This window comes from Sorex araneus, chromosome 4 (assembly GCF_027595985.1).
Source record: "Sorex araneus isolate mSorAra2 chromosome 4, mSorAra2.pri, whole genome shotgun sequence".
NCBI lineage: Eukaryota > Metazoa > Chordata > Mammalia > Eulipotyphla > Soricidae > Sorex > Sorex araneus.
In genome coordinates, this window is record NC_073305.1 from 56,415,202 (window position 1) to 56,440,784 (window position 25,583).

General features: G+C 36.3%; 1 protein-coding gene across 9 annotated transcripts in view; it reads right to left on the minus strand.

Moving 5' to 3' along the window:
• FHIT (fragile histidine triad diadenosine triphosphatase) overlaps positions 1-25,583 on the minus strand; it is a 1,667,781-nt gene that overhangs the window by 632,695 nt on the left and 1,009,503 nt on the right. The window lies entirely within an intron of this gene.

Below are 25,583 nucleotides of genomic sequence, written 5' to 3' on the forward strand. Positions count from 1 at the left end.
GCCTTTGCACAGCCGCTTTGCTGCTAAACTACCAGGATCTAGAGCCAGTTATATTACTTTGGATCCCAGCAAGTGCTTGCAGCCATGTCTCCAGAATGTGAACTAAGCTTTTGTTCCATGCTGCCCCAGGAAGGGAAATGATACAATTTCCAACTTAAATCTCCCTGGACTTAATTACTAAAATACAAAAATCCTACCGTGGCCACGTGACTTTATATCTCCTCATTCTCATCAGTGGAAAACTAATTATCAAATGTTTCCTTGTCAATAGGGCTGTATTTTGGGGGGATAAACTCCAACAAGAATAGTGAATTCTGTGTTGAAACTCCAACAATAATGAGTTTTGTGTTGAAATATGGAATGTAATCAAGGTAAAGAGAAAATGAAGTGAAATTTATCAGTTATGCAGGTGGGGGTGGGGGGTTGGTGGGTGGGGGTTGGGAGGTATACTGGGTGTTTTTTTTTTGTGGTGGAATATGGGCACTGGTGAAAGGACAGGTGTTGAGCATTGTATAAATGAGACATAAGCCTGAGAACTTTGTAACTTTCCACATGGTGATTCAATAAAATAAATTAAAAAAAAAAGAATTAGGAATCTGTATAATCTTGCCATCTGATAAGTACTGCAGAGACAAAAAGCCCACAAAATGATCCATACTTGACCTACTCCTATAAGAAGTTTCTCCCCAGTGTAGAGTTTCTTTCTGAATTTTCAATAAACTTAATCTGATTTTCCAACTCTGAGCATCTTTATTACTCAATATTTTCACTCTTAAAAATATCAAAGAACTTGGGCACCCTGGATAAACACAGAGACCAGCTATCTGTCTTTGCTCCTGCATCACCAACAAGTGGCCAAGTGGTATGACAGGCTTTTTGTATTCCTGCTAGAACAGTGATCTCATTTTCTAAGGAGAAAAATTCTAAACTGAGGCTATTATAATAATACAACCTAAGATCCAAGGCTTGAGTTCTTTTTCCTCATCCCCTTATCTTATGAGGTTTGATTTTTCAGTAAGATGTCTGGCTTCTTCTACCTCAGCTGCTCTCTCCTTTCATGATTTTGTTTTCCCCACCATATAGATAATAATTGACACTTTCTATAGATCAGAAAGACATATTCCCACTGTTCTTCACCTCCAAGTCATCCTCAAAGCCTACCACTATCTACTAGTCCCTCCACATTCTTACCATGCACTCCTATAATCATTTTTAATGCTCTAAATAACACACCTTTTAGTTGGCTTCACATTCAAGTGGTTTCACATTCCATGCATCAGTACAATCGAAAACCCTTAAGGAAAAGGCCCTACTTTTGACAAATAATAACAGCTACAGCATATCACCACTTAGGAATTCAGTAATATAGATATTTGTAGGTCAGACAAGAAAGCAAGACCTGTATTTATTCCTATAGTGCTCAGTTTGAAGAGAATTCTTTTTTGTCAAAAATATTTGAGAGATACTTCCCAAACAGTGCGTGGGTTGTCTGAGAGTCATACATGGTGGTACTTGACCAAGTGGGCTGGAATGTTCCAAGTCAGGACCCAGTGATGTGGCCCTGGGAGGCAATCAGGGAAACCTGAGCCATGCTCAAGGGCTTTCGAGATTATATGGAGCAATACTCAGGGTATCACATGTGGTGCTAGAAAATCAAACCTGGGCCCTTGTGCAGGTAAGGCATGCACTGCTGACTGCTAAGATCTCTCCCTAGTCCTACATAAAAGGCATTTTGTGGACTTTTGCTTTCAGTAGAGTGCAAGGGCTATAGTTTATTTTGTATTTAATCTGTTTTTGTTCTAATATGATCCAATTCCATTTTAATAACTCTCATTTTGAAGTGTAATATAAAGTCAGATAAAATGGTGTCTCCACTTTTTCTTTTTTCTTCCCAAGGGTTGCCTAGCAATTTGAAATATTTTACGATAATTCATAGAAATGGAACTATGTTTTTCCTTGTTCTGAAAAAAATTACTACAATTTTTATCAGAATTACATTAAATCTGCATTTTCCTTTTGGAAGAGCAGATATTTTCCCTATTATGCTAACCCTTCTCATACAAGTACGTGGAATAGGCTGGAGAGATAATAGGCCTAGAGCACACTTTGCATACAGAAGGTCTGGGTTTCATATCCAGTACCAGGAGCCCCACAACCCCCTCCAGGGAGTATGCCCCTTCACCCCCGAAAAACAAACAAACACACACACAAAATGAAATGTCTTTCTATTTTTTAACATAGTCTTTGCTTTTTTAATCGTCTCTTATTGCAGGGAGCATTTACATATTAAATCCATTTGTAGATATTTAATTATTTTGTATGTTATTTCCTTTCATTCATTATCTGCATGTATAAATGCAACAGATTTTTGTATACTTATTTTGTAACCTGCCACTTTGCCATAATCATTATTTGTTTCAAAGAGCTATCTAATGGCATCTGTATGTAGCGTTTTCAATATGCATTAGCTTTTCACCTGCAAATAGTGATGATCTCACTTCTTTCCTAATTTGGATTTCTCTATTTCTTGCTATTGCCTAATATTTTGAACACCTATAATAATGAACTAGATAGAAGCAGGGCTAGCAAACAGCCTTGACTTGTTCCCGTTTTTTTTTTTTAAGTTTTAAATGTTATACTACTGAAATAATATTAACTAAATTTGTAGTATATGGAACTTATTATGCTGAGCTATATTCCTTCTATCGCTATTTTCTTGAGAGTTTTTCTTAATCATAAATAGGTGCTGAGTTTTACCAACTGCTTGTTAAAAACATAACCCAACTTTTTGCTGCCTACAGGAAATATATAACATTTGAGGCAAATACTGTCTGAAAATTAAGACTACTGAAAACACCTTAGCATGCACTAGGAATACAAACTCAAAATTAAAGGTTGAAGACAAGTTTACAAGCAAATTATAACTTTACAAATGCAAGTACTTATATCAAAACATATTTTCAGCTAGATAGTAAAAAAAGAACCAGTCATTTATATAACAAAAGCTTAATACAAAATGATTCATAACTACTAATATGAAAACCAAATAAAGATGCACCAAAATATATTAGCAATTGTTAGGAAAAGCCAGTGTTATCAATAATAAGCATAGTATTTTAACAACTACCAGAAAAATATTATTAACGATAACAAAACACCTGTAAATGCAAAAGCTAGAACAAATGGGCTTAACAGGTATTTATAGAATACCTCACCCAAGTAAAACAGAATTTACTTTTTTCCCCCAATTATAAATGCAACTTTTTCAAAGAAGGACCATCTGTTGGGCACAAAATAAGTATCAAACTTAGGAAGACTACAATCATACCACGTACTTTTTAACAAAATTTATAAGATCATAAAATACAAATCAGAAAGACATGTTATTTATGACAGAACAATAAACTTTTTAGCAGTCACTATAAAGGTAAGAAATTATGAAAATAATTGGATTAAAATAAAATTAAAACACATTTATAAAAAAACTTTGGGATGAACGGAGAATATAACTAAGAGAGAAGTTAAGAGCAATAAAAGCCTCCCCTCTCGCCGCTGATATGTGATCCAGGGGGCCCGCACATGCGTGGCCTCCCCGCAGCTGCACAAGCATGACTCCAGAGGCCAGCTAAACTACTTTTGGTATTGGCAGCTCCTTGCAGAATGTCTCTGGACTGAGAACTAAGCCATGCCCCATGACTGCCCAGGAGAGGAAAGGTATTTATCTCTCTTGCCTTTTCCTTGCTGGGGGTGAAGGGCGTGGCGACCGCCATATTATGAAGACCACAGATGAGAGTTATAAGTTTGCAATGATCGAATATCTGAAAGAAATTTCCCTGGACTTAGTTACTAAAATACAGAAATCCAAAAACTCATATCTCTTCACAATAGGGTCTGACTCTAGTGGGGAACTCCTAACAATAATAGTGAGGTTTTTGTTGAAATATCGAATGTAACCAAAGTAAAGAGAAAGTAAAGTGAAATTTATCAGTTGGGGGGGGGCGGGATGGGAGGTATACTGGGTTTTTGGTGGTTTTTCTTTCTTGGGGTGGTGGAATATGGGCAGTGGTAAAGGGATGGTTGCTTCAGCATTGTATAACTGAGACTTAAACCTGAAAGCATTGTAATTTTCCACATGGTGATTCAATAAAATAAAAATAAATAAATAGACTTTATCATAAAAAATAAAACAAACAAGAGTAACTATAAATGAATAGGAAAAAAAGAAATATTTAAATATTCCTTAAGACTTTGGGATTTATACTACTCTTCAAATAGACATGTTGTTCATCTTTAAAAAAAATTTAAAAAAAGAGCAATAAAAGCCTTAATCAAGAAAACCGAAAATCATATAAATTTAATCTTATAGTTAATCTAGAAAAAAAGAAAAACAATGCACCCCAAATTTAGAAGGGAAGTCTAAAAATAATAGTAAAAAAGATATACAATAGAAGAAAATAAAGCAATATGAAGACATATCAATATAACAAGGAAATAATTTTTAAAACAAAATTCACAGCCTACAAAAAGGAGAAAAATAAAAACACTAATGGAAAAGAATCAGAAATCAAAAAGGATAAATTACAACAGACAGCAAGAAATGTAAAAGGCCATGAGGCTATTATGATTGAAGTATGAGGTCAACACTAATAAACCAACATTATAAAACCGTGCAAGAATATCACACACAAAAAAAAACAATAGGCAATATCTATAATGAGACTATATATGTAAAAATTCTTAATAGAATACTATCAAATATAACCATGCATCACTTCGATTATACATCATCACCAGGTGAAATTTATTTCAGCTGCACAGGATGATTCAACAAATATAAATCAATGTAATAAGCTAGCAGTAAGATGAAAGACAGAAAGCATATGATAGTATTAACAAATGCTAAGAAAGCATTTAATAAGATTCAGCACCCATTTCTGACTAAAAACTCTTAAGATCGATAATTGAAAAATTTAGACATTTTTAAATGTCTAGACATCTATTGATCTTTGTAAGCATTCTGGAAATTCCCTTTGAATCAAAACAGAGTGACAACTTTCAAGGAAATTGGTGCTGAACGGGTGTTGGTGTTGACCAAATTGAGTAAACTTGGTCAACAGGGCAATAAGCATGGCAAGAATGAGTCGGGGGGCTGCAGAGCTTAGAGAGAGCCCTGGGTGCTGCCTGGTGCAGTCCCTAAAACAAACAAACAAAAGAAATGGGTATAGTCAAGGTCAAAGAGCAAAGAAAAGAAAAAGAAAAAAAAAGAAACTAATCAATAATATATTTGAGTACCAGGCCAAAAATGGGTTAAAAGAGAGGAATAGACCTAATTAGACCCACAAGAGCAAGGGCTAGATGGAAATTCTGCATTCCTGGGGAATAAAACAGCCCTGGGAAAAGAAATATTGAAATCTCCAGTGCATTCTAACTTGGTCTTAAAGGAGCACAACCTCCAAGACAGCAATCTGACATCCAGAGAACAATGCAAGTTCCTGATTAGAGGAGAGAAAAAGAAAAACAAAAGCAATAACAAAAAAGCAGGATAATTACTTAAAATTAACTCAAAATTAACTTCAAGTTGTCCACACATTCTCCGAACACTTGTGAACACCACTAGTTTTATCTTTATATCCGCCCCAACCACTGCAAGTGTTTATTAGTTACACTTTCTTCCAATATAAATACTATTCATTTCCTGCTTTAGTTTGATGATAAATTTCATTTAGTATATACTACTTAAGAATAAGGATTTCTCTCATCACCATCAGACAAGAACCAATTTCAGGAAATGTAGTGTGGATTCAACGTTTTATTTAACTTACCATCTTCTTTAGTTCTGTCAATTAACCTAATTATGTGCCGTATGGCATGTTTTTTCCTTGCCTAGCATAACATGCAGTATAGGAAATCATTAAGTATTCTTTATTATACTCTAATATCAAATATTTGTCTTTGACCTTTTCTGTTTAACAATAAATTCTCACTCCTGAACCCTTGCCCCATAGATAGGGTTTGTTTGTTTGTTTGTTACCATTACTCTTAAAGATAGAATTATTTCTATATGCCGTTCTTTTTCTGATTTGATCTGCATTATGTATTTCTGGCTTAACAGCTATATTGGTTAGGGCATGTGTGTCTCTGGGCACTTAGCTGGGAGGTCCACAAATGTCTTTCATTTCTCACTGGTGATACCAATTCTAATCACTTATCAAAATGTCAGTTTTCTCTACTGTATAGTTACTACTTTTCCCAAACAAAAGAATGTTTAATATTCTGAATGTGTATTAGGCAAACACACAAAATTTAGTTTGTTATAGATTGTTACATACTGACAAAACAGGCAAGTTTAAAAAAATCTTAGTATGTTTTGTTTTAAATAATGACATATGCTTAAGAAGCACACATAATTGTTCCCTTGGTGGTGTCTACCACTCTGTGCTGTAAGCTTTTATTATGCAAAAGCTGTGGTTTGTGAGCCATTGTTTGCAGATGCTTGTTGAGACCTTCTCAATAGAACACACACTGCAAACCATCAGCATGTCCTTTCTCAAAAGTGCTCCGTTTCAAAAAGCAGAAGCTGAAAGACATTTGACATCAATTGGTCCTACCTACATATATTTACAGCTGGGAAAATCAAGATCTTGGGAGAGGAAAAAAAGTGACTTGCTCACACTTACAGAGAATAAATGTTCCTTTGGAAATCTTCTCAGAATCATTTTGCAGGATAATGGCTTGCATGTTTCAAATGAATATTCAATATAAATTTTTTTGAGTATTTCACATATGAAAGGGTAAATATTGATTTCTAAGGCTTTCATTTTAATTATAGAATCAAAGCTTATGCTCCCCTCTACTGGGTAATGACATAAAATGTATTACTATCATCCTATTATTCTTTTGTGTGTGTATGTGTTTTTTTTTGCCTTTTGGGTCATACCAGGTGATGTTGGGGGGGTTACTTGATTCTGCATTCAGGAATTACTCCTGGCAGTGCTCAAGGGACTGGGAACCATAGAGGATGTCAGGGATCTAATACAGGTTAGCTGTTTACAAGGCAAACATTATCCTCTGTAGTATGACTTCAACCACTGCTAAGAGAGAGTTTCTTAAACTTTAGTGTGAAAACAAAGGTTGAAATGTGGTTCCTCATTCAATAGGTCTGATATGGAATCTCAAGTTATACTTCTTTATGTTTTTTCAAATTTTTAAAAATATTTTTTTGTTTGGGGGCCACTCCTGGCAGTGCTTAGGGCTTATTCGGACTCTGTTCTGCACTCAGGATTTGCTAGCAATAGGCCTCAGGGGACCATCATGGGTGCTAAGGATGCAATTAGAACTTGGTGGGCCTTGTGCAAGGCAAGCACCTTCCCCATAGTACTCACAGCACTGAGACTGTACATTTTAAATAGGCTCCTGTGTATTGACCTGCAGACATCTTTGATAAGCATGCTGAGCACACAGTATTGCAATAAGGATCTGGTTTATTATGAAGGATATCTATATAAAGTCGGCTTATACATGCCTACTAGTATAGTGTTCTGCCCACTATAAAATCTCAAATGTGCTTAATTTAGGTAGTGATAAAAACATTAGTACTTCCTTGTTCACATGATATGCCACAGGAGATCGAACGTATTTCAAAGTTTTCAGATAGATTTTTCTTTCTCAAAATTAAAGATGAATAGATTCAAAATCATTATACTCAAATGTATAAAGGCTTAGAGATTAGAAATCAGCAAACTGTAAGACTCATGTTTTTAATCATAGACACTAGCAGGTATTGCATATTATTTGTATACATACATGTTATATATGTGTGTGTGTGGGTGTGAGTGGGTGTGAGTGGGTGTGAATGGTTGTGTGTGTGTGTCTGTATGCACAACATACATACACTCACTCATCCCCGGAGATATCAGAGACTAAGCCCAGGGTTTCACAAATGTAGAGCATGTGCTCTATCACTAATTTGCATCAAGAGTTCAATATATTAACACATATTTTTACATAACACCTTTCCTGACATCTATTTTGATAAATACAATATTTAGGAATCATAGATAAGTCAATAGAAACTATGTGTCAAAATCAAGCATACTAGAACTATGTATTTTTTGTCTATTTGGGGGCCACATCCGGTGGTGCTCAGGGCTTACTCCTGGCTTTTTGCTCAGGGGTCACTTGGGAGACCATATGGAGTGCCAGGGATCTAATCCACATTGCTGGGTTCCTTTCCCACTACATTATCTCACCAGTCCCTATGTGTCTTTTGAAGGGGCTCAAATAACCCTTTTATTGTCTGAATTAAATACATCTCAACCATCAACTAGAACTGGGTTCTAGGTTAGAAAGCTAGTGTGTTAAGGATGGAGTGAGAATGACGAGTGCTACAAACAAGATCCCATCAGCTATAAATAAGACTTCACGCTGTATATTTAGTTCAAGCTCTGGCACTTTATACAAATAGGTTGTCATGTAAAGTGCAAACAACTCTCTTTTGACAAAGTGATACCGCTCTGGTGCTGGGCTGACGGCTCTATATACCGCAAAGCTCTTTAAGTGATAAATGAGGGCAGACTCTTGAAATTATGGTGATCTGGAGCTACTGCATAAATCCTTCCTGGTTCTGGGGGGGGGGGGCAAAATGATAGCATTTTGCAATTAATTAAAAAGAAAATATGAGAGGATGATATTTGAACTTTCTAATCTTGACACTGTTAAAATGGACTTTGAAGTTACAGGCGCAAAATTGAACTATGTGTGGCCTTGAAAACTTCCTAAAATGAGATGAACACTTGTTTAAAGATCAGACTAAATAACTACTCGGCCCAAATTATACTGGAGAGGGTGCAGTAATCATCTCCCCTGGAGCTATTGGGTGAACTGACATTAAAACCTTTTGATACATCTGATAATTTCAGTTCTTTGTGTTTACACACTTTGCAGTGCTCAAGCCGGCTATGTCAGCAGAGTATTCAAATTAAGCGAGTATGCTAGAAGACTGTATTCACACAGGCTTTATTTAGCTTGAATAAACATTCCCAGTAAATCTCCTATAAAGTCTCACTACAGAAATGCATCTGGCCTGCTCCGTTTCTTAATAAGAAGTTTTCAAAGAGTCCTATTGGACAACATAAATCTGAAGTATGATTAATAAGAGCCATACACTTATTTTTTTTTTGAAAATCATTGGTTGACTGTAAGAGAGTACATTCATTATCTACAAATCAAAATGAACTGAGCACATCCATTGTAGCAGAGGCTTTATCTAACTTCAACATAGCAGTTAATTCAAGGTTGTGAATAATTAAAAATATGACTTCACCACTTCTGGAAAGAAATATAATAAAAATCAAAAGCTCGGAACTTCCAAATAAGTCAGAATTTTTAATTCAAAAACAAATGGAGAGAAGAAATTGGATCTGATGGAAATTGATGTAAAATCCACAGTTCCTTTTGTTGTTTTTCAGAATTGGATTCAAATTTTATGATCCTTGCCAATATAGAAGACATGTTTGCAAGTAATGTGCTTATTTTAACTTTAAAAAGGCTTTGTAGGGGCTGGAGCAATAGCACAGCAGGTAGGGAGTTTGCCTTGCACACAGCCAACCTGGATTTGATTCCCAGCATTCCACATGGTCCCCAGAATGCCTTCAGGTGTAATTCCTGAGTGCAAAGCCAGGAGTAACTCTGCGCATAGCCGGGTGTGACCCAAAAAGCAAAAAAATTTTAAAAAGTAATCAATGGCTGAATAAATAGCGGCACTTCTGGAGCGATAGCACAGCGGGTAGGGCGTTTGCCTTGCATGTGGCCTACTCGGGTTCGATTCCCAGCATCCCATATGGTCCCCTGAGTGCCACCAGGAGTAATTCCTGAGTGCAGAGCCAGAAGTAACCCCTGTGCATCGCCAGGTGTGACCCAAAAGGCAAAAAATAAAATAAACCAGGCTGCTGTTTAACAACAACAAAAAATTAAAAATTAAATTAAATTAAATTTTTTAAAAAATCCTTTGTAATAGATATGTAGTGTGCATGCATGCGTGCATGCATGTGTGTGTGTATGTGTGTGTCTGTGTGTGTGTGTGTGTGTGTGTGTGATAACAAAGACTACAAAAAAAGAATTCTGTGATCTTTCATTGAGAGGTGGGTGTATGGCCAGGAAGGAGTGGTGTGGTCTACATGTCCTGGCAGTTCCCTCAGCTCAATGAATCTTTTCTGGATGGTATCCACAGCACAATACACCCAGGCCTCACAATGTTTCCATTTTTATCTCAAATGTTAGCTTTTAACACCATCAATTGCTGGGGCTGGAGTGATAGTGCAGCGGGTAGGGCATTAGCCAACCCGGGTTCGATTCCCAGCATCCCATACAGTCCCCTGAGCAGAGCCAGGGGTAATTCCTGAGTTCAGAGCCAGGAGCAACCCCTGTGCATCATCGGGCATGACCCAAAAAGAAAAAAAAAATCAATTGTTCCAAATCAGAGGTTAACAAACTCACTTGACTTAATGCCCCCTTTTCAGAATAAAGATTACTCAGCAAGCCCCTGAAAACAGACATTATTTAAGCAAACAGAAAATGTCCCTCATTATGTGCCAGGTGCTAGGCCCCACTTCATTTGTTCATTCCAGTGGCTCCCAGGGGAACAGTATCTGTCATCCAGGAAACACTCCTCTCCACATTGACTACCCTGAGACCAAAATGTTAGCCACACGGAGAGTGAGGGCGAGAAAGTTCTAAAGAACTCCCAGCTGCCTGTGGCATCCCACCAAAGCTCTTGACGTCATAACTATGTAGATAAGCCAGTCATGCCTGCAATATCCTGATTCATGAACAACAGTGTTGAGAGGTACAGACTGATTTCACATATCACAAATTTGAGCGAGTTATGACATAGCATATTCAGAACCTCACGCTGAGGTAACCAGGGTCATCTTAAGTATTCAGCACTATGCTTTTGCATAGGTACATGCAAATACAATCACCGCCCAGATTAGGATACACAATATTTCCACTACTCCAGAAAACTTCCTTGGCCTCCTTTAAACAGTACCCTTAATGAACATATCACTACTGCCATGTGAGCACAAGCACACACACACACACACACACACACACACACACACACAGATAATACCTACCATCTAGATTGATTTTGTCAATAGACCTTCATAGCTGAACATTACTAGTAATGTGCTTTGCAAAGTGGCTTCTTTCATTCTGAGATTCACCATCTTTTCCATTCACAAACTGTGAGGTTCATTAATGTTGCATGAGATGCTAGATGATACATATGTTTTTGTTGCTTCAAAGCATTTCATTGTGAGCCTACTACATATTTTATCTATTTGGTGGTAAACACTGGGGTTGCTTCTAGTTTAAAATTTAAGTAAGTATCCTATGAACATTTTTGCAATCTTAGTGGACAAATGCACTCAATTATCTTCTGGGTAAACCTAGAAAGAGGGCTGCTAGATCAGAGTGTAAGGCATATGCTGACTAGAATAATAATTTAGATTCTGATTACCTATGGAACTGCCCATCAGGTAATATATATCATTTTGTTCACCCCCTATATGTGGCAAATTTGATAATAATTATAGCGAGCATTACACTAATCTATTTATGGTTTGTCCTCTGATATTTGACCTTCCTGACTCAGTGCCCAGTAGTATTGCTTTCACCATGTCTATTGTCATGAAAATGACACTGTCTTAGAAAAATCCTATCAGGCAAAGTCAACCACTAAAATAGCATTGTAATAAATATGCAGAAATGTCACTTTTTGCATTAGCCCAAAGGTTTTGTATAGCTTAAGGATATGTGCAGTAAGCTAACTATAAAAATAGAAACTTGACAGTGGGGATGTATGTGTGTGTCAAAATAATATTACTCTTTCTGGGAGTATGGCAGAAAAAATGACACTACATCCACCAGCATGATTTTTATAGATCTGCCTCTTTGCCAGATGTCACCTTTTATAAACTGCTTTATAAAAACATGACAGTATAAGTGCAATAGTGTTTTTATTGCTTGATAAACTTTAGCAGTAAACTTAGGATTGGTTGAAAATTAAAACCTTATAGCATATTCATTAAGTATGTAAGACTAGTGAAAAGGAAAAAAAAAGAAGTGAACTATTAAATGCTCAGTGTATGCAGATCAAGCTATTGTCAGCAGAGGCTCTTTCTCAGTCTGAAAGTCCTATGGAAATATCTGCCACTCTGTTTTTTTTTTTTTGTCATTGAGTTAAGTGCACTGCAGCCACATCAAAAGAATGCCATTTGCTTTGGTACAAATTTGAGTGAAATCCAGAACCTTACAATTGCCATAGGCTCACTCAAAACAGTTTAAACCTTTATTCAAAAGTGTTCTGTAATTTAGCACATCAAACTGTACATATGACAAACAGTGTTTTTGACATTTTTCTGAAAACATGCTAAAAGACTTTAAGGGATTTCTTGCAGTAATTTGATAGCACACTCTATTTTCCTTATTGATGAAGTACACACAGCATCATTTTTTTTAAAGTATAACTTAAACATATTTGAATTATTTGCTAAAAGCAGAGCTTCAGGAAACACAAAAAATTAAAACAAAATCTTTAAGATTCAGAACTGATATTAAAGCAACTCCAAATGTTACTCATGATACACTTTTAAAACACAGCAATGCAAGGAACTAATAATAGTAAATTTCAAGGAATAGTATACTGTCCCAGCAGTATATCAATTTTAAGTGGATGATATATGGTTTGAGATTCTTAGATTCAATTTGCCATTCAACTTTGTATTTTTTAAAAAATCAAGTAGCTTATCTCAATTTATATTTCATTTTTTATTTTAGGTACATATGAAGATCTACAAAACAAGTCCATAAGAGCTTTTGAAAATCTATCCTCATAAAAAATGCATACATAATTTAACTTTCCTGATGATTTTATTCATGGGACTGACATTTGCAATCTTTGCAACTGATAAATGCAAAAAAGAACAATTATACAGATAGAACAATCCCTTTACCAGTCAGTGCACTTAAACACTGTTACATGTTAGATTTTTCTATTTCTTACTATTCACAATGAATCTCTTCTACGCCCTGACTGTAAGAGTATGTAACTTATGTCAGAGGAACAAATGTGCTCTAATAAAAGTGCTGCTAATAAAAATATCAAAATAATATTATTTCCCATTTGCAAATCACACTAATACACAGGAAGCACCATCCAAGTTTCATAGGTACAATAAAATATTAATATTTGAATTACGAATCCAAGATTCTTTTTTGAGCATCTAAAATATTTTAACACTGATACAATGAAGCAATAAAGAAGTATCAGATTTTTATGGACATGTGAGATATTGGAAATAAGGCCTCAAGAATCAAATAAACAGTAGAGTGCCTGTCTTTTTCATGAAAAGTAAAAGAACTAATGAAAAGAAAGCCAAGCTCAATTTAGAAAGTTCCATGTTCCTTCTCTAAAGAAATATTTCTGAATCTGAGGGAAATAGAAATCAGAGAAAAGTATGGGGATGCAAGTAGGAGGAAATGTTCCTTCATAGAAAGAATCCAGTTGAGAAAAGCAAATGTAAAAAACAAACCCTTCCTGAGTCTGATTCCCAGCATTCCATATAACCCCCAAGCATCGCCAGGAGTAATTCCTGAGTGCGAAAGCCAGGAGTTGCCCCCCGCACATGCACATAGCCAGGTGTGACCCAAAAAGAAAAAAAAAAAACACTAAACAACACCCTGAGGGGCTGGAGCAACAGGACAGTGTGGAGGCCATTTGCATGCAACCCACCTGGGTTCAATCCCTGGCATCCCATAGGGTTCCCTGAACCTAGCCAGGAGTGACTCCTGAGTGCAGAGCCAGAAGTAACCCCTGTGTATTGCTGGGTATGACCCAAAAAGAAAAAAAAATCCTTATGGAAAAAGAGACATATTTCAGTCTACAAATTCTATCTAACTCCTTTGGGAAATTAATATTTCCAAAAAATTAATATTGGAAAGGAATATTTCCAAAATATCTGGTTTTAGTTTGTACATCAATCTTTCCATCTATTGTTGCATTTCTCTCTCTTTGATGCCAGCAATTTCTGCTTCTCTTACAAAGACTTTGTCGTTAATTTTGGCCCACACAGTTAATCTAGGATAATTCCTTCATCTGGATATTTTTCATCTAATTGCTTCTACAAAGACCTGTTAGTCAAGGAAGGTAACACACACAAATTCCAAGAGGTAAAATAAGGACATATTCAGTTTATCACAATCTTTACAAAAAAAAATCATTTGTTTCACTTATTCAGCTATCCACCCACCAGCAAATTCACCATATAGGAGTTGGCTGAGAGTTCCCAACCAGTATGGCAAACTGATATGCCACAAGCTTTCAAAGAATGTGCTGACAATTCTGATCAATATGCAAAATTGATTTTTGCTGTAACTGAGCATATAGTCTGACAGAGTGATGTTTCACAGAGAAAAAAAAAGCACTGAGTAGTTTTGAGATGATGGAGTACTATATAGATTGGGTAACTAGCTGCCAGTAAAAGGGTAGCTAGAGATAGTTCTTAATATTAAAGTGGTGTGGGAGAAATCTATCATAATTTCTGGGATGTGAAAAACAATGTTTACAGGAAGATACAGGCACATATAGGTCATGCAAGGAGAGCAAATAGCCTGACTCGAACAGCAGGACAATGACAGAAAGACCAAACAGAGTGGTCATTGGAGAAGCTTCAGAAATGCTGGGAATCTGTTCTCAAGGGGTATGGACTACAATTTCAGTAATTTTTTCTGAGTTTCTGGTCTTTGGTCATTTCATAACAAATAAGGATATGGGTATCTTTTTCATAACTGCTTGGGAAGAGGAGCAGAGGTCTACACAAAATAGAATTCTACTAGGAAAGAAAATAAGAAAACTAATTTGAGTACTTCTATAACTGCATCTGGGCTATCTCTCACAAAAACACAAGTGGTACAATTCTTTTGATGCCTTCATTTAAAGTACAATACAGGACAACGTACATCTGCATTTCTCCTATGCCAAATCTCTTTAAAGTGAATGTTTATGGGGGTTATGGTGGTGCAAACCAGTCAAATTATACCTGCCGAGTGAGTGAATCAGCAGCCTGATGGTGCCTTCAGACTTCCTGACACCTCAAAATTGCCACTGTGCCTTTGGCCAGAACCCAACAACTTGGGACCAAGTTTGCCAAGAAATTAAATGGTCAAAAGTTAGATATGTGGGAGTCATGCTCACAAATCACCTCTGGCTCAGCTATACAAGCTCATTTATTGGCCTTACTTCAGAGACCCATAGACAAATCTTATAAAAGATCAAAAGTCACTGTTAATCTCAGACCCATGTACAGCTAAACAGACTGCGGTAAATTGGAGTGGGGGGGTGGCCTATGCCTGCCCAAGCAGAGCCCCCGGCAGCCACTTGCTTCCTCAATCCAAAATCACCATGATACCCCTGGCCTGACTCCACCATCTCAGGATGGAGTTCACCAAGATATAATCTGTTGAAAATTCTGGTATGCGGGTTTTGTGACTGAAATCTCAGGATTTCTCAGAGGTAAGTGGGCTACCCCCTCCCCCCTACTTCCCAATACACATGGAAGCACTGGCAGTCACCCCCATGAACCAAATACAGCATCACCCTATAAGCTTTATTACCAGCCTTGCTTCAGAGACCCTAAAATAAATATTGAAAGAGATCAAAACTGTAAATAAGCTTGGACCCATGCATGTCTGAATATACCAGGGTAAATCAGAGGGAGGTGGGTTGGCCTGGGGCCCGCCCAAACAGAGCTCCCGGCAGTCACTTGCTTCCGCAATCCAAAATCGCCTCCATACCCCTGGCCTGACTCCAAAATCTCAGGACAGACCTCAGCAAGATATAATCTGTTAAAAATTCTGGTATACGAGTTTTGTGACTAAAATCTCCAGGCTTTCTCAAGGTCAGAATGGGCTACCACCACCCACCTCCCTGTACTTCCAGAAGCCTCAGCAGTCACATCCAGACCCTAGAGCTGCCACCCAATTGAAAACCTACTCCAGCCTCACTGTATTGATAAAAATACTGAATGCACTGAACAAACACCATGACCTCTTAGCACCTGTATTGCAAACAATAATACACAAAAGGAAAAGGAGAGAGCAAGAAGGATAGTGCCTCCCATAGAGGGAGGCTGGGGGTAGGGGGCAGGGACTTGAGGATGGTGGTAGGGGAACAGGGGACATTGGTGGTGGGAGGCATACACCGGTGGAGGGATGGGTGCTGGATCATTGTATGACTGAAACCCAATTATGAACAGCTTTGTAATGGTCTATCTCACAGATCTCACAGATATCCAATTAAAAAAATTACAAAGTAATGTGGAGTTCATGCCCAGCTCAATCAATTTAATCGATGGCTGAACAAATAGCAGTACTCCTACATTATAAATAAATAAATAAAGTGAATGAATCCACCACCCAGTAAAATGTTCAAGAAAGCCTTAAAATAAACTTTTAAAATTCAGTGAAAATCATCTATCATGTTTCATACATTTTGTTGTTCACAATATAGATGTAAACAGAACTTTAAGCTTGCTCCTTATTTTAATTTTGTTCACCCTTGTATATAGTTCACAAATTAAGCAAGTACACACAAAAAGAAGAGATAGAGGTAAAGTAAGTGGGAGAAGGTGGCAACAGTTTTGTTGGCTGAAAAAATATTTTCAAGATGAATTTCAAAAACAATATTTAGTGACACGAGCAAAATCAAAATCAGTAATAAGTGACAAAAATGGTTAACTGAACAATTTTCTTTTTTCTAGAATTTTAATCATATCGTATAAATAGTATCCAATAAAGAATCATTTTAACAGGTGCACACTAAAAATATGTTTTTACTCTAATTTAAATTCAAGTGTTAAGCTTTGTCCAATCACTATAATGAGAGAAAGACTATATAATCTGAATGCTACATTTAAAGTGGATAACAATTATCTTCCTGATATCAATTTTAGACATTCACATAAATCTTAGAACAATACAAAGTTACTTATCCCCAAAGCATCCAATCAAGTGAAGCACACATAAAACTTGTGCTATAAATTTAAAATTATAAATAACAAGAAATATGGATAAGTATAGTTGTTAATTTGAAAGGATATATTAATAACTTAATCTTTAATAATTATTTAAAATTGCCTAACCTTTTATGAGCAAATAATTCCTTTAGTATTCAGTTGAAATCCAAATCCTAGTGCTCACCGACTGAATAATTTATTTCATGAAATATGTTCAATTACACACTAAATCTAATGATACTGTCAGGATGAAGGTGAACCAATAAATTTCAGGAAGAATTAGGAAAAGTATTAGAAGTCTTTTGATTGTTATTTGTGTGATCAGAGATATATAAACCCTCCTAGCACTTTTTCTTTAGGATCAGAACTTCCCTAGCCACTAAATAGTTACGAAAGCATTTTTATTTTTTATCCTCCTTGGAAAAAGAGCCCAAAAAATGCTATTCTTAGAAACCTGAAGGAGGGGCTGGGTAGGGTTGTTGTTTTGCATGCAGCGACCCAGCTTCAATATACCTGGCACCACATATGGTCCCCTCAAACCTGCCAGGAATGACCCCTGAACTAGGAGTAAAGCCCTGAGCACCACCAGGTGTGCTCAAAAATAAATTAACAACAACAACAAAACTGAAAGAAATGTGTATTTATCTCTACTTCAGAAATGATGAACCAAGTATTGAGAGATAAAATAATTTTTCTAAGGTTGTAGAACTCCAACGTCTTTGGGGAAATTGCCAGAATCCAGAATTTTATGCATTTATATACATACATATGCTTGTGTTTGTGCATGTGTGCATGCATGTTTGTGCCTGTGTGTCTACACACATACACACATATAATTTATCAGTACATCTTAACCTTGATTTATTGACTCTACTATACATCATCTAGTGAAATTTATTTTAAAAAACAATATTTAAGCACAATTCAGAAGAATATGCATGTATTATAGGTAATCATGATGCCTACTCAATGTGTGGAAATCCTGGTATTTGTACTTCAAGAGATGCTGGAATACATTAGGATGAGAACATCTGGTTTTCAGCAACAGTAAATCACATTGCTTTCATAAATACCTACAATGTCACTGAATACGACACTGTATTAACTTGGCCAGAATAAGAGGGCACAACAGGTTATCAAATATAATTAAATTTTAAGTCAGCCAGCATAAAGAAAATATTGACTTCTTAACCTTGGAGGCAATTTAAACATTATTATAACTCAATTATGTTGTATTGAGAACTCTGGCATTCAGAAACATACACGGACCCTGACTTTCACAGGTATACCCAGCTAGTAAACAAGAATTAATTTGGTTCATTGAATTTAGTTCCTATAATTCCAGTCTTATGTGATACTTTCAGTAGTATTCCACCTGATCTGCCTCTAGCTTTACTCCATAGCCAGCACCAGTGCCATTAAACTAAAAACAGATAAAAATACTATATTCTTTTGAGGGTAATCACATTATCATAATCCATGGATTTTTTAGTTTATGAAGAATGTAGGGAGGAAATGCTATTTTTGTCCTCATGATGATCATATTAGCTAGGTGAGAATTTTTACAGTTCTAGAGTATTATTTTTACAGCTCTAGAGTTCTAGAGAAAAATATACCCTAAGGTTGAACCTCCAAAGTCATGAAAGGAATAAAAATGCTGAACTAGAATGATCCTAAAATATATAAATACAATCTCAAAAGAACAGAAAAGCTCAGTTTAGCAGACTGGCAACAAATAATTTATGAAATTTAGGATCTAAAATTAGGATTTTTATTTGAAAAGGAAGAAGGAAACTTCCCCACTCTTTCCTACCTCATTAATCTAAAATAGTCCTTAAGACAAACTATTTTATATAACATATAATTTATTTATATACTAGATATGTATGATATGTGCTTTTAATATATACTATAGGAAATATCCTAAAGGCTGTCTAAGTTTTCTTCTTTCTCTCCATGCAGCTGTAAGTTATTCAGGGTTCTAGAGAGACCTAGAATAAACAATATTTTAAGTTCATGAAATATTCAGTGGCTAAGCCTATTGAATGTGAGATATCTAAATGCTTCATTATTTGTTCTAATATCTTCCTTCTGTTGATCACATGGATAATAGAGAATAAGAATTCTGAAACTGAAAGATTCCTACTAGGAAATTTTTACTACTTCCTGAGGGCAAGACAACTTTCAAATGCCCTTTTGAGAGACCTCAGTTTCTAGTATCCAAGAAAATACAGCCCAGAAGGGTTATATGAGTTGCCCCAGGTCACACTATAGGCAGGAAGTAAGCCAGAACCCTGAGGTGTGCAGATTCCAAGACAAGAAACTGAGCTCACTTAGATCAATTCTCAACTGCAGTCAGGTTCCAGGGAATGATCACAGCCTTCACCTCCTGTACTGTCATTTGGTAACCTTTGCCTTTTGTGTGCTCAGTTTGCCATCAAATTACTGTGATTTCAATGATAATGTTTGATCTGGACCATAACTGAAAAACTAGTATGACTAGGCAGAGATACAGTTAACCCTCTTAGCTTTGAAACAAAAGGGCAATTAATCTTGTACTAAACAAATCCCTGCCCAATACACTGAGTGTAAGAACCAGGGCACTCACTCTGTCAAAAGGTAGCATAAAAAACAAATTCCTTTTTGACTAAGAAAAAGGACTGGAAGAAATGAAAGCAGATGCATTTGAATGCTTGCTGAAAATGCCAGGTAGACATGTGGTTTTTAAATTTGCTTTGAGTTATAGACCCTTTGTTCAAGCAGTATCTTAAAAACAAAAATGCTGTTGCTAACAAGAGAAATTTGTATTTGGATATGTCAGATAGCCAAATATAAGTAAATGTAGTAAATAAATAGTAATTTATTCTTCATAACAAACTTGGGAGGTACTGAGAGACTAAGTAAGTTACTATTAAGAAGCAGCCCAGGAGCTGGAGCGATAGCACTGCGGGTAGGGCATTTGCCTTACACGCGGCCGACAGGGGTTCGAATCCCAGCATCCCATTTGGTCCCCTGAGCACCTCAGGGGTAATTCCTGAGTGCAAAGCCAGGAGGTAACCCCTGTGCATTGCCCGGTGTGACCCAAAAAGCAAAAAAAAAGAAGCAGCAGCAGCCCAAGTGCTGTCCTCCTGCATTAAGGGAAGTAAGAACCCAATGATTTCTCTTCTACATCTTTCCCACAAAGTTTCACTGTTGGCAGATCATCTGGCTCACTGCTCAAGTATAAGCCTTGCATGTATGCAGCTCTGGGTCAATCTCTGGAAAGTATTAGTAAAAATAAATTTTAAAAGGGCAAAAGATGAAAAGAATTCATTATATGGTTCTATCTGATTAACAGATTTTATTTACTATTTACCTTTTGACATTATTTTTGCTTTCCTTTCTAACGATCATTTTTTATCTTTTTCCTGTGACAGAGCTAATGATATATTGGTACATTCCTTTTTTTTTGGTAATCATGTTGACCATATAGATGGTTTACTCTAATCCATTCAGTAAATTCAACTTTTGTTTAGAAAGTTAGGTTTTCTCACCTTTTCTTCAAAAACTAGGAATCGGTGAGGCACACTTAGTGACAATGAGCATTATACATATGATGAATTCACATCAAAGATCAAACAAAGGTGATTAGATTATTTCCCCCATATTAATACAGTCTCTAATCATCATTCTTAATATGCATCAAATAAATCATCAGCATATTATAAAAAGAGAATCAAATAGAAACTAGAACTTATTCTTGCTACTCAGAGTTATATTTTTAGTATATGATTAAAGGAAGAAAAACAGAAGCTGTAAATCTAGGAATATGAAGACATTCTACATATTTTATAATTACATTTTATTGCATTCTATACATGGCCAGAGGGTTTTTAGAAAGCAATGATTCCAAATTAAATTATTAGTATTAAATCCAGTAAGCCTCATATTAAGTTTAGATTGTCACTAGAAACTTTTGATACATTAAATAATATGCAGTACATATAAACCTAAGACATAAATTTAATTTATTTTAAATAGATTTCTTATGAATTTGTAAGCAGAAACTAAGGCCTGAAGTGATTTAAATATGTTTCTTTTATTAAAAATGCTTTATCTGGAAATTTTTACATAATTAATGAAAACAACAGAGCAATAATCTCCATGAATAAAGAAGCCCATACATCTGCAACTTTATGGATTATGGGCTTACAGACAGCTTATATCTTTGGACCTTATGCATTTCTAGCCTTCATGTCCTAACACCATCCATACCAGCATTTCTTGTTTGTCTATTTGTTTGTTTAATTTTGGTTTGGGGGGTTTCACAAAGCTGTTCAAGGCTTACACCTGATGCTATACTTAGTGATCATTCCTGGTGGGTCTCAGAAGAACATATGTGCTACAGAAACTGGACCTTGGTCACCAGGTACAAGGTAAACACCGTACCCATTATACTGTCTCTTGAGCCCCTAGGAATAGTTTTTTTATTCACCAAAACACATTATTGGATTTAGTAGAATTTGGTTAATAAAATAATTTTGTAGAATGCAGCTAAATATTTAATAGTAAGAAAAAATTCAAATAAAATCAGTGAAGCTAAAAGGGAATTAATAATACAGATTCCAATGACAATGGCTATTTTATTTATTTATTTATTTATTTATTTATTTATGTTTGCTTTTTGGGTCACAGCAGGCAATGCACAGGGGTCACTTCTGGCTCTGCATTCAGGAATTACCCCTGGCGGTGCTTAGGGGACCATATGGGATGCTGGGAATCGAACCTGGGTTGGCTGCGTGCAAAGCAAAAAAGCCCTACTCTCTGTCCTATTGCTCCAGCCCCGACAATGGCTATTTTAGAAAAAAATTAAATCAACGTCCCTTTGCTTGTAAAAAGGGCACTCACTGGAGCAGAGGGGACCAGAAGAAGATTAGCTTTACTACACAATCATGTTATGCTATACTTTCATTGAATGTACTTACATTTTTTATATCATAACCGTTCTTGAAATGTTTCCAAATGTTTCTGGTCATTAGCTATGGAAAGGCAGGTTTTAGATAAATTTCATAAAAAAATAGTATACAAATATATAGTATAAGCACTTCGTATCACTCAAAACATAATATGATATTTTGCACCATCCTAAATATTACACTAGCAAACTATAATTGGTCATTTCTATATACTGAAAATATTTGGCCTCCCTTACTATTTTTTCTTTGACAAACACTCTTGTTGTAGTGACCATCCACAAACTGAGCAAAAAAAAAAATAAAATAAAACATATTTCAGTGCCATGACACATATCTTTCTTGAAGAAAAGTGAAAAAATGTTTCATAATGAAGAATTTCCTAAGGTCAAAAGAAGAGCAACGTGTTTCTCATATGTCTTCTATTACTGACTACAGTAAATGAAAAATAACACAACTTTCCAGATTTAAATTTGATAGACTATGGCACAGGTTATTACATAAGTGAGAAGAAACAAGTAATAGAAAATACATAAGCACATACGGAAAAGGAGTAACTCCTGGGACTGACCATTCCCAGTCATCTCAGATATGTCTCAGCACCCTCAGCTCACAACACTTCCCATCCTTCTGCCTGGCTCTATTTTTCCTCCTAGAATTAATCATTTTGCAACACATCTGAGCAAGTTAGATAAATATCCATTTTATATCTCATCTTCTTTATTGCCTTCTGTATCTTCCATAAGATGTATGCCATAGGGAAGGGGATAGGGGTTATCTTAGTCACTGCTCTGTCCCCAGCAGTGAAGGATGTATGATAGATATCCCCCATATCGAGTTCGGGGTCAGACACCATTTTTAGTTGTCAGCTTAGAAATATTTCGGGCTTTGCAAGCCATACAGACTCTGCTTCAGTTGCTTGACACTGCCATTAAGGCCAAAGGCAGCTGTAGACAAATATAAGTGAGTAGGCATGGGCTGTGTTCAATTAAACATTTTTTTACAAAAATATTCATAAGGACCGCAGTTTGTGAACCCTTATGCAAGCCATCACACCTTTCACATGGTAAGTGTGAATATTTAAATAAAAGAATAAAATTAATACAATATTCCAAACCAATCAGCTAACTTATCTAAAACTAAAGCAGATTCCTTTTATTTGGCTGCTACACTCTGGGTGTTCAGGGCTCATTCTTGGCTCTGCGCTCTGGGATCACTCCTCGTGGCTTCAGGGGACCATTTTGGATGCAGGGAATAGAACCTAGGTAGACAAAGCAAGGCAAGTGCTCTACCACTTTACTACACGCAGATCCCCAAAAGCAGATTCTTAAAAATAAAAATAACACAGGATTATTTGCTTAAATGTAACAAATATTAAGTGATATTAAAACCAAGAACAGGTCAATAACTTAGAGTTTTTCCTTAAAAGTTGAAGACAATCTCCAGCCAAGGAGAACCAGCTATTTTAGCTATGTACCACCATTTGGTCTATGGTATCATCAGCATCTAACATGTGATCATGGAGAAATTTGGACAAAGAAGAACAATTTATTCCTGTTTCAGGGAGGAGTATATTTGCAAAGATTTGTATGGTGAAGTCTGAACTAACCTCTGACCGTCTTCAGAGGTTTGAGTGTCCCAATATTAGAATTTCCACAGAGCTTCTAAAATGCAGATTCTTGGCGTATAACTGAAGTACAAGTCCAAGGGTTACAGCTCAAGTTTAAATTCAGCAAAGTTTGAGATACAGTACTGTGTTTTGACTACATAACCAGGAAAGACTACCAGGGTCCCAGTCAAAGCAAACTGTGACTCAGCTGGCTCAACTGTAATGAAGAATTAACAGAGGCAAAAGACACCAGCAGGCAAAGGAACCAACAACGGATATGGAGATACTTAGGGAGTGAAAGCAGCAGGCAGCAGTGGGATCCCTGGGGTTGGGGGTATCAAAGCCCAAGACAGGTAGGAAGATGGGTAAACCAAAGAACTAGTCATTTTCAGCTCAAAGTTGTCAGGAAGGAATAAAGGACTCCAGAGATCTAAATATATGCTACAGCAATCCTCAAATTTCCTGCCTCATTGTATTGTCAATCTTCAATCTAATCTGCAAGGGAACTTCGTAAGTGTGACCTACAGGACACATTATGCTTTACATTATGACCTTTCTCAGGACAGTTTCTCTGCTACGATTACTGTCTCCAAACACTGGAACCAGCAGTACTCCTAGAGTTTCCAATAAAAACGAGGTCTTTGATTTTAAATTATAAGGTAACTTGTTGATAAAAAACCATGCTATGATTACTCAATTCAGGACCTCAATGCACAACAGAAGTATCCATCCGTTATCTGCTCAACTGTAATTCTTTCGTCCAGGCAACTTTAAAAACAACTGAGGAAAATTACTGTTCCTTAGTAAAGCCTTTTGAATTTCATATGCATTTAATTAGGTAACCGCCAGCTCAAGGACGAGAACCATGACAAATAGTTGTTCTTTTCAAATTAGAAGAATAGACTTCTCAATGAGCAATATTGATGTTTCCTGCACCTACTTATACAGGAGTTTTCTCTTTCCCTTTTTTTTTGTAAATTCAGCTAATCATTTTAACATTTAAGGAAGCTTTTTGAAACCACTGTTCTCTAGCTGAGATTGCTAGACATCATTTTTAAAATAGGCAAGAACAGCCTTATTGTGTGCAAAAAAAAAATCCTGTTCCTGAGAGAGACCCTTTCTTTTTTTAATAAATTTTTATTTATTAATTTTTGTTTTGCGGCCACACCCTAGCTGTGATCAGCAGTGATTCCTGGGGGTATTATTGGTGGTATGTCAGGGATTCAATGAGGGTTGGTTGCAAGGTAAACACCTTAATCCCTATATTTTCTTGCTAGCTCCTTGTAATGTTAACCTTTTGTTTCCCTTTATAAACTTTTTTATTAAGATACCATGATTCATAAAGTTATATGCAGTTGACTTTTAGGCATATCCTGTCCCAGCACCAACCCTATCACCAGTGCCAACTTGAGAGAGACCCTTTCTTGGCAGTCTTCTCTGCTAGTGGAGTTCAGAACTTCCAAAGAACCGTATTTGTGAGCAAAGCAAACAGAGATTATGGATCACTGGGCAAGGCAAAGTAAAATAAATGTTCTACCTTAACCTACAGTAAGTATTCTAACCCAGTTTTGCCAGGTTTACAAATCTTATTTCTTTTCTTTTTGGAGGGTGTGCAAAAGTGAGTATTGGGCCACATCCAAAGGTGATTAGGGTTTACTCTGGCTCTGAGCTCAGTGATCACTCCTGGCAGGGCTTGGACCACTTGATGGGGTGTTATAGATCGAACTAGGGTTAGTCTCATGTAAGCCAAGTGCCTCTCCCACTGTAATCTCTCTCTAGCCTGGAAAATCTCATTACTTTAAAAATAATGAACCAACTAAAGTGCAGATAAAATGGGTTAAAACCTAAGGGAAGAGGTTATAGAGGATAATGAGCTGTAGAAAATAAGAACCCAAAGACTATATCTGCATTCCTACCTTTTCAAACCTGGACAAAACAGGCCAATAA